The following is a 12,108-nucleotide window of genomic DNA, read 5'->3' on the forward strand; positions in this document are numbered from 1 at the left end:
GCTAATAAAAAGATCAAGATGATAAATGAAAGTCCCCAGGTTAAGATGATGGTAGAAGTTCCCAGCCCAACAGCAATATAACCTAATGGGGCTTATGAAACTACAGCGATCTTTTCAGGTGTCTTCTCTAATATGTTCAGAAGACTAAAATGTGTTGAACTCTAGAAATTAATAGGGACAGTAACATGGTAGTGGGTAGCAACAGCTAGTTAGCAATGCTGCATTATCTGATCATTTATTCACAAGGTGATTTCTGCTATTTTTCAGACTTAATCTATTGCTCTCCATTAGTACATCCTCCTATTACGACCTTCTGAGACCAAAAGCAAGCATTTTCTTGAGGACCTAATACATCTGCATCTTGAATTGTATGTTTGGCATTGAAGCTTTCCCAGGCTCTGGACTGGTCCCATATGAGAACTGGCTCTGGCCTACAGGAGTCTGAAATGGTTTATAAGCCTTCCTAGCTGAGCAGAACCTTTGTCAGAGCAAGCAAGTCATGTTGACTCTGATGTGTTTCTGGAAGTATCTTTGTTTTGGAAACATATCAGTTTGGTCTTGATATCTTTGCCACATATCTGAGATCATCTATACACTACTAAAACTCACATTGTATTTATCTGTCTGTTTTACCCTCAAGTTAGTTGGTGCATTATACCACAACAATTTTTGAATCAAAGTACCTAAAATCTGCTAACTCAAAGAATGCGTAAAAAATCCAGGACTCATTACTCCTGTGGAATTGAAATTTCCATGATGTTCAGACCAGTTGTACTCGCAAAGTTGTGGCCATTGCAGTGTCCCCGTGGTCACGTGATTGTGATTTCTGATGCTCCCTGCCAGCTTCTCACAAGCAAAGTCAAAGTCCCACTGCTTTTTTGCTAGCCCGTGGTCATTCTGTTTATCTGTTTAGGTAAGTAAATATTGACTTATTATTGAAGTTCATTTGCCACTACAATTACTTTTCTATTTATGATATATACTCTTCTTAGATGATCACGGGACTGTCCAGCATTGGGGTAAAAAAAAATATGGTCAGCCTAAAATTTAATGTTCATTCTGGTCACATCAGACTGCACTGCCTCCCTTTCAAAGGATGACCTAACGGGTCACAGGGTTGTCTAGTATTACATCATTGTAGCTCACAGATATGCAAATTTCATCAGCTTGGGGGCTGCAGTTTGCATAGCATGTTTACCCCTAGTTAGCCTAATCATAGTTTTTCCTAGGAATATATTCTAGATATATCCTTTAGATGAAAAAGGTGCGGCCTTCAAAATAGATGAGCTTCAAATATTTGGCCCCCCCCCATTTTAAAGAGGCAAAATATTTGCTTTAAGCATTAAAAAAGCTTAAAATCTCAATTCACACCCTGACTGAGATCTAGCTCACTTTTGGAGTGCAGTCTTCAATAGGCTATGCAAAGCCTCTATACCCTTGATGCAGTAGAAGCTGTACATTCCTGGCTTACCCAGTGAGCCCAATTTTTGGGATTTATACTACATATCCAGCCATTTATTGAACACATGATGTGCCTTCCCATAATATACTGGGCAAAACTGTGGTTGGATAGTTTGAGGTACACTGTACCAAGCAAACATAGTCTGTATACTTCTGCAAGCTCCTTGCTATGGAGCAACTAGCAGAAGTATTTGCACACAAGGCATAACACGGTAGCATCCATCTCAGAGGCACGCACAAGCATTATTTCTTCCATTATTCTTTGGATCCTGCCTGTTAGTATCTTAAAAAAAGAAAATAAACAGAGGACAAAAGGGCAAGAAACAGAACAAGAGTCGGGAAACCCACATTAATTTGTGGAAGCAATAATAATTTTGCTAGTCATCTGTGTTTCCTGAGGGGTGTAACTGCATTGATTCAAAGTCACTAAGGTTACATTTGCTTTTGCTTGTCATCAGTTAAGCTTGTTCAACTCTTCTCAAAAGCTTCAAAATCACCTGACCTTTGCATCCATCCATCATTCCTTTACATGACAGCATTCAGCCTAGGGATTTCTCAGCCCCAGATTCCAACATTAAGCTATGTTTTTATTTCCTTTACTCAATAATCTCCAAATGTTTTCCACAAAGGTTAAGAGTCTTCGGGGCACCTTAAAGACCAACAAATTTATAACCCTAATATAATACTAACTTGAATATATGCATTGTTCCCTAAGTTTTTGTGGACCATAACATACTTTATCAAATGTATTAAAATGTTATTATAAATTTCAATTTTTTAAAAAAACCTAGAATTTATGGGAATGGGGCTAAATAGAACTGGGAAAGCTAGAGAGAAATGAAATGTAAGAAGTATAGTCAGTGATAATTGGATTATTAACAGTGGCCAGTCATGTGATTTACTTGCTCAGGGACCTAAGTGGTGAGAAAGGTGGGTGCAAATACAAACACCTCCCAATGTACCTTATTAGCTTTCCCAGTTGGATACAGGTTTGTAAGTCTGTTGAATGGGTCACACTTGACAGCTGCTTTGCCAATCTTCTGGCTAAAAAGACACAAGCATCTCTTCAAGAATCTAGACCCAGAGGAATGTAAGAGCAGGACTTGTATGCATATTCAAGCCCTCATTTTAGCTTTCTGCATAAGGAAACACATACAATTATTTTGGTGTTGGTGGTCTGACTGACACATGTAATAAGATTTAAAAATCCATACAAGTACAGTAATAGAAAATAGAGGTGAATCTCTCTTGATGTTAATGAAGTAATTATCACTATCTATACTTTAAGCATTTCTTGTCCCACTGACCTCACTATTTATTAACCCAAATGTATATTAGATATTTGAACATCAGGGTAGCATTTCACACATCTAATGACTGGGGTACTGTTCTCAGAAGTTGATGGCGCAAAAATCATTAAAGTGGACAGAATAACTGGTGTTGTGTTTGCTACAACAGAATAGACCAAAGTAAATATCTTTCTGGAAATTGTTATAAAAGTTAACTCACTATCTCCATAGAGTTTAGTGAATTTTCTGTTTCAGATATAAATATAGGGTAATTTGCCCAGAATGTGATGCCTGATTAGCAGCAAAGCAGAGCTAACTTGTTATCCAGCATTATTTGCATTCCACATCACTTTCCAAGTCACTTCATGTCTTGTTCTAGTGCTGTTCTTTCATAAAGTTGTCTTAACTCAGTCAATCTTCTGCCTTGCAGTTCTTGCCAGCTAGTAATAATTTTAATTCTGAACATTTCAGCCTTTTAAATCCCGGAGAGATTATCATCAGTCTTTGAAAAAAATCATCCTTTTCCCCATCTGTCTTCCTTGACTGTTATTCATTCTATAACTGGATTGTTGGATTAAAAATTGGCATGTGTTTACATGAAAAATGGGATCAGGCCTCTGACACACCTTTCATTTCATTCATGGAGATTGTTTTCATATGTTGCACCTTCATGTGAGTATGTGAGATCTATACACAAGGCCTCCCTTGGCCTTAAACTGAAAGAATTGTACTTTGCCTACAAAGATAACAGCAGAGGTGATAAAGATCCACACATTCCTGGAAGCTACTTATATTGTTCAACTCACAAGCATATTTGATGTATATCAAATGAATGAGGATCACTGATAAAAGAGAATGTCAATACTGTTGCACTGTTAGGAAGTTTTCCACAGTTCAGTCTTGTACACACTTATGTGGGAATAAATAAACAGAGGGATTAATGGCTCAATGAACATACATAAGAGTGTACCATCACACTCTGTGAGCTTGTTCACAAATCTAAATAAGAGTGTGTTCACACCTTCACAATTCTGATGACCCATGTTAATTTGCCACTCTTTCCTCCTCAATTGTATCTGTTGTTTCCTTTTCTCCAAGACTGTTCCCTGAGCTTCTCATCTCTCTCCCTGCCAACTTTTGTTCCTTGTTTGATATTCTTCCTCAAGCCCTGCATCTTCTCTGGGTTTGCCCAACACATTTTTCCGGATGGAACAACAAATGATATTTCTCTCCTTCTACAGATCAGTAAGCATAATATTCAAGGCTGGCCAAGATAAATTTGTACCACAGACAACAAATCCAGAATTACTTCTCCTTGGGAGTAAAAATACAATTTTAAAACATTCAGCTCTTTCTTGATGCTCAAAAGCAGCTGCCTGGAGTGGTTCTCTCACTTTGTTTAACATCAGGGCTGATCCTGGTGAAGTGTCCTATCTTTGTTCTTTGTTCTGCCTATCTGCCAGCTTGTCATATCAGACTGATGTCAAGGCTCAAAGCAGGCCACCTTGTCACATCCCTATTATGCGCAGCCCCTTGGGAATAGCAGAGCTGTGTGAATCCTCCCTGATAGACAGTAGCTATTAAAAACTCCTGGAATCTATCACATTCACCTGCCTGTGCAGATGTAGAGACAATCAATTTGTGCTGTTTAAATTTGTCCAGATAAAAAAACAACTCAGTCCATTTTTTCCTACCTAATGGAATATTGGAAATAAATTACATAAAGGGGCTTGGGCCTCTGTCCATCAGTAGGATAATTCTCTGAAAACGGAACAGAATGGAACCAAATTTGGTATGGTGGGAGAAGCCAGCAAAAAGAAAATGGGAGTTAAAAATGGGCTCAATTGGGTGGGAGTTGCAGAGAAAAATAATCCAGAAATAACGCACTAATGCACCCCTATGGGAGAGGCTATAATCAGAATGTTGGTAACTGCTCCATTTTAAGTCTCCCTCCCTCTCCCTTCTCAGTCATGTGACCCCGAATGGAGATCTTATTATGGGTTGAAAAGAATTCCAAAAAATATCATCAGACTCTCATGCTTTATCAGTTGAAAAAAATTGATTGGAGAATTGACCTGGAATTCCCCAGGGATCAAGGAAGCTGAAATGTAAAATTTCTGAGCTGACATCAGGAGTTGAAATCCACACATGTGGGGGGCATCAAGTTGGGGAAGGCTAAATATAAAACAACAGAGAGAGTAAACATGCTTTCAGAATGTTGGCACTCATGTGGCCAATGCACTAATATATGTAATATAACTTTCTTGTGGGCATTCTTCTCTCACAGGGAATTCCTCACTGCAATCAGCAGAAATGTAACTCTTTTCAGTTATTATTTTACCAAAATGCACTCGAAATTGTTGTTATTTGGAGATGATTCAATTCATCTAAATTAATTCATCCTTGACCACTTTTATGATTGTGGAATTGTCTAGTTCCTGGACTTGTTCCACTATAAAGATCAGGGTATGATCCACAACTATAACATTTTTTATTGTCATTCTCTACTTCAGAAGTTACATTTGCTGCGCATTTCATGCATTTGTAAAGACTGCCAATAATGTTTTATCCTCCAATAAATCCCTATATCCCCTATATATCCCTCTATATATGACAGGCCCCAACTCTGTTTGCCTTTAGAAAAGCCATTAAGATCTAGCTTTTTCCCCAGGCATTTGGGTCCAGTTGAATGGTGTCCCCTTTTTGAGTGGTTGTCTAATTATCCCATTTGGTCACCATTTTATGTTTTATGACATAAAGTTGAGTTATTTTTTAACATTGTATGGTTGTCTTTATTTCTTTTTTTTCTTTTGTACACTACCCAGAGTTATTTTGTTTAAGTTGGATGACCCTATAAATCCTTGAAATAAATACATAAATAAATCCATACAAACTTCAGTATATAATTTAGGGCTTTTTTCTCATTCTGTGTATATTTATAAAGTGCAACTTCCAATCTGAAAGATTCTTTTTTCTACAAGTATCTTGTTTTATCTCAGTCACACATGGAGCCATTGAATTCATTCCAACAATCCATTTGGATCCATCTGCACTCCATTCTATTGTTCTATAAGATTTCAGCTGGCCTGTATTTTATTACTATCTCAAGGTTATTTTTGGTTTATATTTCATAGGATGTGATACTTGCACATACTGTACTACCATGACTGACTTTATGACTTAGCTAACTTCTCTTTTTAAATCATCTCAGAGAAGCCATGCATCAATGGCAGACACATATTGTACATTTCTAGTGTCACCTCAGAAAAATTCTCACAAACCATGTAAAGTACACTTACATTCCTACAACTAGAATGAAGTTGGAGAACACTTTCTTTCAACACATTTTCTTTGCAGAAAAGTCAAGTAGCTTTAAGTCACTTGGCAGTTGAGTGAGAGATCTTTTGATCAACTGTTTATGGATTTTGATGTCAGAAGAGCACTGGTATGTCCTCTAAAATCCTTTATTACTCAGTCATTCATTCAAATATTTCCAGATAGATTAAAGTTCAGCTTCTCATGGAAGCAATCCAAAATTACCAACTCCCACTTTGGCCAGTTTCATATCTTAATCATAGCAAATGACTAAGAACAAGGTGTAGATCTAACTGAAGAGATAGCACATATCTGGAACGGAAAGATAACAAACAGAAATGAGATATTTGAATAACAAGGCAGACAGAAGAACTGTCACCTGGAAATATAGGTTTTATGGTTTCTTGGAATAGCAAATCATGTTAAAGTATCCAGAAAGGAGGAAGAACAGCATTGTCCCTACACCGAGGGTGACTGATATAAGTAGGCATGGTGCATGGGGAATTGAGGAGGTCAGTCTCAAACCAATTGCAGCTTAGTTAATTGCTTTCTGTTTTTTACTCAGGAATGTATGCATAGTGTACTAAAATATGTATGGGATACACATTTTGCAGAGTTTTTGTTGTTGTTGTTGCTTGGTTTTTTTCTTTTAACCTTCAGCAACATAAACTTAGGAACATACACTGATCTGATTCTTAGTTGGTCCATTCACTATATTTTTCTGCACCTAGGTTCAACAGCTTATAGCATGTTTTAACAAGGATTATCTGGTGTGTCACTTTTACAAAATAACTACTATGGCAGGTTTGTCTGTTCACAAAATGGATGCTGTGCTGGGTTGGCCAGTCATGAAACATGCATTTCTCAGAGGGCAAAGTAGTGATATAGCTTCCTGCTACTTCCTATAGTCCCCCTGGCTACTCTCCTCCATTCAGCTTATCTTTCTAATTTTTGTGAGAAGCTTGGCATGCTTCCAAGGCAAACACTAGGTTGCAATAAGCCACCCTTTTTATTTTCCAGGAATTCTTAGGGGAAGGGGCGGAGGACATTCTTGAATGATGCCAAAGGCTGTTATTTGCCTTGCAGCCCACTTTTTATGTAATATTTGTTAATTAAAAGCATCTCTTAAAAAATTAAATCAGGTAAGGCAGAGAGACTGACAGGTGCCAAGGGAAATGATTGTAAGCATCCTGATGCCTACGTGCTTCAAACTGCCTACTCCTGTTTTATAGCAGTACTTCCAAGTTGGAAATAAAGTATGGAAGAGGGATATCTGTATTTTGTAGATTAATTATTTAATGATTAATTAAATGTAGGTTCTTCATCATATGATGAACTTTGAGGTTTAGATTTGTCATTTGTAACAAAAACTGTATAAAAATGATTATATTTAGAAATAAAGGCAGTGAGGGAATTGATGATGTGAGTAAAAAGAGATGATGTAATATACATGTAAAAGTCAGTCAGTGTATACATTCTGATTGTAGAAAAATGTGGTGCAACCAAAAATATATAGCTATAATAAATTAAAAATCATACATCTAAAATCTCAACTGAAGTCCCCAACTAAAAACTTCTAGTTTAAAACACTTTATCTCATCTGTGGTCAAGGAGTCATGCACAAGGGAAATGAAGAAAAGAATGTAATTAAATGTAATTACTTACTTTTTTATATAAGAAACATAGAAAAGATTTCCAACATTAGAATAAAGTCTGAGAGCAGGAAATACAGTAATAGTTTTCACAGAATGTTTCCCACAAGCAGTGCTTCATGATCTGAAAGTAATTTTGCATTGTTCCAGGGTTGATGTTGAAATCTCAGATAAATGTAATTTTTATTACAGTTGCATTATTAATCATAATCATATTAATAATTATGATTATGATTAATAACAATAATAATCACAATATTATTACAAGGGATTGATCATAACACAGAGAAAAAAATAATTAGGTGTGATGAAATGCTTTGAAGATGTAGATAGTTATAATTTGTGCAGTGTCTACCATCAGATTGAACTGGTTTTATACATATCAATTTTTTTGTTTGGTTTTTTGCCTATAGTAAGTATGTGTCCTGCTAATACCACATGCATATATTCAACTCTCACTTTGATTTACTGAATGAAGAACAGAGCCAGATTTAATGTCACACACTGCTGGAACCCAATCGGACTGCAATTGCTAAAAATTGCTATATTATTTTCTGGCATTTCAAGCTGGGAAATGCATGAAAGGTATCGTGCAACACCCAAATACATGTGGCATGGTTTAAAACACAAAGGATAAACACAAACTTCTCCCTAGGGAGCAAAACACAAAACAAAAATCTTGGCCCTACTCATGTGCATAACCCAGTTCCACATGCTTTGCATTATTGACGAAATTTTAAGTATGGACCCTAGTTGTCCAAAAGTTGCTTATCCCTCTGTTTTCTAAAGCATGGTGGCCTACACCTAGAAACAGAGTTACATTGGTCACCTGAGGGAAAATTGTGCTTTAAAGGGAATACTGGAAGTTATATTTCCTGCTAGTAGAGCATGGCATTTGCTTAGTGGCTAGGAAAAAACACATCCTTGCTTAATGCTGTCATAAACATTCTATTGATTGTTAATATTATCTCTGTCACTGCAGCCTAGCAGAAGAGCCTGCCAACCACAAAATAATACTCAGCCAAGTCAAGGAACCAATACAACATTAGCAATGCTAATCTCCCCAAAAGAGAGTAGCAACCACATTGCTCATATTAAGCAGATGTATCACAAAGTTATGGATGACCAATCATGTAATACTTTGCTGGAATAGGAGAATCAAACAGACCAACCAAAAATAACAATACAATCAAGAAAGAATGTCTCTGCATGGATTCAGTATGGGAAGATGGTGGGCACATTGAAACATATCTTTAAGAGCACAGAGAAAAGGTGACGGAGATCTGCATTGCAGTAATAATTTATAGAATATTTAGAGCTTAGGTGAACTTGAACAAGCTAAGCAAGGACAGGCCTATATACCACTGGATAAGAAACTACCAGTAAATCCTTGGGTTGTCAACTAGACTAGGAAGTAAAAAAGAAATCCAAAAGGCAGTAATGGCAACCACTTTTCTGGTGCAGTAAAAAACAAAACAAAACAAAAACTACAAGGATGTCTCCATCTGGTCACCAAGATGTCTCAACTGGAGGTAGGATTTGCCTTTTTCACCCTCACCTGATCAGGTACTGAGCAATACTCTGATTGAGTTCTATCGTTGGTTATCCATAATAAACTGTACAGTGCTATGTAAGAATTCAACAGTATCATGTACCACACAAATGAGTAGCATAAATAATTTGCACAGGCAGTATAAATGGAAGATTTCTTTGATAATGAACAAGTACTGTGGTTCCATCTTAACTTCTTAGTAATGATAGTTTTATATAGCATCACACCAGGAGTGATTATTTTTTTAAGCAGCCAGTGTGGACAGTACTGAAGTTGATACTCAGATACTTTATTGTATCTAAGATTGAACAAAATGGGAGAAAAATCAGGAACACTTTTTTTATATAATTTTATTAAAAGTTTTTAAAAAGAAGATAAAAACTAGTACAAACTAATATAAAGTAAGGAAGAAAAAAGAAAAAGAAGGAAATCAAAAAGAAAACTAAAAGTGCAAGAAGGAAAAAAAGTAATAGAAAAATAGAAAAAAGAAAAAAATACAAAGAAGTGGCTTCTGATCTTCTTTATAGCAGTTATAAGTATAATTATAAATTTACCGTTCTCTAAATTTACAACATGATTCTCTTCTTTCTATAATCTACAGTATATCCTGTCTGATCATCAAAACCATAAATCATAAGTTCATTTTTTTCTGTTTTATGCAAAAATTCCAGAAGGGTTTTCTAGTCAGCAATAAATGTAGATATTGTCTTTTCTCTGATCAAAGAAGTCAGTCTGGCCATCTCAGCAAGTTCCATCATCTTCACCAACCCTTCCTCTATTGTAGGTATTCCCAAATCTTTCTATCTTTGTGCATACAATCATCTCACTGCAATTATCATGCATAAAAACAAAGTTCCATGACTTTTTTCCCAATTGTTTGTCCATCAGGCCCAAAAGAAAACCTCTGTCTCAATTGTATATTAATCTTTAAAATCCTCTGAATCAGTGTACAGTGGGGCAAAAAAGTATCTAGTCAGCCACCAATTGTGCAAGTTCTCCCACTTAAAAAGATGAGAGAGGCCTGTAATTTTCATCATAGGTATACCTCAACTATGAGAGACAAAATGAGAAAAAAAAATCCAGAAAATCACACTGTCTGATTTTTAAAGAATTTATTTGCAAATCATGGTGGAAAATAAGTATTTGGTCACCTACAAACAAGCAAGATGTCTGGCTCTCACAGACCTGTAACTACTTCTTTAAGAGGCTCCTCTGTCCTCCACTTGTTACCTGTAGTAATGGCACCTGTTTGACCTTGTTATCAGTATAAAAGACGCCTGTCCACAACCTCAAACAGTCACACTCCAAACTCCACTATGAAAAGCTGTTGAAGGACACCAGAAACAAAATTGTAGACCTGCACCAGGCTGGGAAGAATGAATCTGCAATAGGCAAGCAGCTTGGTGTGAAGAAATCAACTGTAGGAGCAATAATTAGAAAATGGAAGACATACAAGACCACTGATAATCTCCCTCGATCTGGGGCTCCACGCAAGATCTCACCCCGTGGGGTCAAAATGATCACAAGAACGGTGAGCAAAAATCCCAGAACCACATGGGGGACCTAGTGAATGACCTGCAGAGAGCTGGGACCAAAGTAACAAAGGCTACCATCAGTAACACACTATGCCGCCAGGGACTCAAATCCTGCAGTGCCAGACGTGTCCCCCTGCTTAAGCCAGTACATGTCCGGGCCCATCTGAAGTTTGCTAGAGAGCATTTGGATGATCCAGAAGAGGATTGGGAGAATGTCATATGGTCAGATGAAACCAAAGTAGAACGTTTTGGTCTAAACTCAACTCGTTGTGTTTGGAGGAGAGAGAATGCTGAGTTGCATCCAAAGAACACCATACCTACTGTGAAGCATGGGGGTGGAAACATCATGCTTTGGGGCTGTTTTTCTGCAAAGGGACCAGGACGACTGATGTAAAGGAAAGAATGAATGGGGCCATGTATTGTGAGATTTTGAGTGAACACCTCCTTCCATCAGCAAGGGCATTGAAGATGAAACATGGCTGGGTCTTTCAGCATGACAATGATCCCAAACACACTGCCCGGGCAATGAAGGAGTGGCTTTGTAAGAAGCATTTCAAGGTCCTGGAGTGGCCTAGCCAGTCTCCAGATCTCAACCCTTTGGAAGGCTTTGGAGGGAGTTGAAAGTCCATGTTGCCCAGCGACAGCCCCAAAACATCACTGCTCTAGAGGAGATCTGCATGGAGGAATGGGCCAAAATACCACCAACAGTGTGTGAAAACCTTGTGAAGACTTACAGAAAACGTTTGACCTCTGTCATTGCCAACAAAGGATATATAACAAAGTATTGAGATGAACTTTTGATATTGACCAAATACTTTTCCACCATGATTTGCAAATAAATTCTTTAAAAATCAGACAATGTGATTTTCTGGATTTTTTTCCCCATTTTGTCTCTCATAGTTGAGGTATACCTATGATGAAAATTACAGGCCTCTCTCATCTTTTTAAGTGGGAGAACTTGCACAATTGGTGGCTGACTGAATACTTTTTTGCCCCACTGTATGTATCCAAAATTTTCTAGCTTTTTTACATGTCCAAGCATGATAAAATGTTCCTTCTTGTTGTTCATATTTCCAACATAAATTTGGAGTGCCTTTATACTTTCTAGACAATTTCTCTGGTGTCATATACCAATGATACATCATTTTATAACATTTCTCTTTAAGATTATAACACAGTGGAAATTTCAATCCTTTCAACCACATATTGTTCCATCTGTATATTATAACCAAAATTTTAGCCCACTTTATCATATATTCTTTCACTTGTTTTTTCTTTTGTTTCAATGTTATATGTTACATGTT

The 12,108-nt window shown here is 37.0% G+C and overlaps 1 long non-coding RNA gene across 1 annotated transcript in view; it reads left to right on the plus strand.

The window, feature by feature from the left end:
• LOC148215060 (uncharacterized) overlaps nucleotides 1-7,139 on the plus strand; it is a 39,074-nt gene extending 31,935 nt beyond the window's left edge. The window contains exon 7 of the long non-coding RNA XR_015797176.1: nucleotides 268-7,139. This is a non-coding gene — a long non-coding RNA (uncharacterized LOC148215060). The remainder of the gene's footprint in view (nucleotides 1-267) is intronic.
• Nucleotides 7,140-12,108: the final 4,969 nt, after the last annotated feature.

The sequence above is a fragment of the Python bivittatus genome, unplaced genomic scaffold, assembly GCF_059951505.1.
Source record: "Python bivittatus isolate LINGU-HERP-01145 unplaced genomic scaffold, Pbiv_v1 ctg000480_np1212, whole genome shotgun sequence".
Lineage (NCBI taxonomy): Eukaryota > Metazoa > Chordata > Lepidosauria > Squamata > Pythonidae > Python > Python bivittatus.